The 1,065-nt window shown below is 28.9% G+C and overlaps 1 long non-coding RNA gene across 1 annotated transcript; it reads left to right on the top strand.

Annotated features, from left to right (window-relative positions):
* Positions 1-559: 559 nt before the first annotated feature.
* Positions 560-946, top strand: LOC115034559. The gene is made up of 2 exons (XR_003839911.1): positions 560-802; positions 901-946. It is a non-coding gene; the product is annotated as an uncharacterized LOC115034559 (long non-coding RNA).
* Positions 947-1,065: the final 119 nt, after the last annotated feature.

Genomic DNA, 1,065 nt, shown 5'->3' with positions numbered 1-1,065 from the left:
AAAAACTCAATCGCTATAATTTTTCCTATCACGATAGCCGACGTTTGTTTGTATTTTTCTCTCCTCTCGTTCAGTAGCCAAACACACACAGAACCACTAACACGTTTTTTATTGCGTACGTTTTTCTTTCGTCTTTTTACACCGACTCAGATGTTAGTCCGTGTCTTTTTATTATTGTTTTCTTGTGAAAGTTAACACAAAAAAATGGAGTAGGTACATAGTCACTCAGAAACATTTTCCCGTGGCGGTGAACGCTGCCGGGCAAGCTAAGGTGGTCGGTCACGACAGACATCCCGAATCCATTTTAAACAACAACAAAAAAGGTAACCAAAATTATTATATTTTCTGACCATAATATGGCACAATGGCACCATTTATTTTGTCATGGCTGTAAGTACATTCGTACAAAGGGAAAAGAGCGAAACGTCGCTATATATTATAATATTCTTTATCAATTTGAAAAAAAATATTTTGATTATTTAATCAATCACCTTATCAATAAATTATCAACACACAAAATGATAGTGATCGTTAGAAATAATAATATCAAAAAATACATTATAGAGATTTTACACTTTATATCAGTTAAAATTAAAATATCGATGTACGTAGCTGGTAATTAATGAATGATGTGCATGTGTTTCTTTGTTTTTAAGCCTCCATAGTTCAGGCTTCAATAAACATTTTAAGCAATGTTTGCTAGTCAAATTGTAGTTAAAACAGTAAAAATGTATAACTTAAATAATATTTTAATTTCAAACAAATATGATTCTATACTGTATTGCCGAATGTATATATTATGGTAAAATACGATATATACATTAAATCATGTCTTATAGTGTTATTTATTAATAAATATATATTATATTAAACATAATTAAACTGATTATTCTGTTTAAGGTGCCAGTATAGCAAGCGACACAAAATTAGCCAAATTAATATCATATAAAAAAAACACTAACTGTTTACCTATATCAAGTAAAAAACATTCAATTTGGATTCAAAATACAATAAAAAATATAAACATACATGGATTAAAAGGAACTAGATGTCACTGTTAAAGGT

The sequence above is a fragment of the Acyrthosiphon pisum genome, unplaced genomic scaffold, assembly GCF_005508785.2.
Source record: "Acyrthosiphon pisum isolate AL4f unplaced genomic scaffold, pea_aphid_22Mar2018_4r6ur Scaffold_11826;HRSCAF=12449, whole genome shotgun sequence".
NCBI classification, from domain to species: Eukaryota; Metazoa; Arthropoda; class Insecta; order Hemiptera; family Aphididae; genus Acyrthosiphon; species Acyrthosiphon pisum.
Note: the sequence above shows the minus strand (reverse complement) of the source record. Positions and strands in the feature narration are given on the sequence as shown.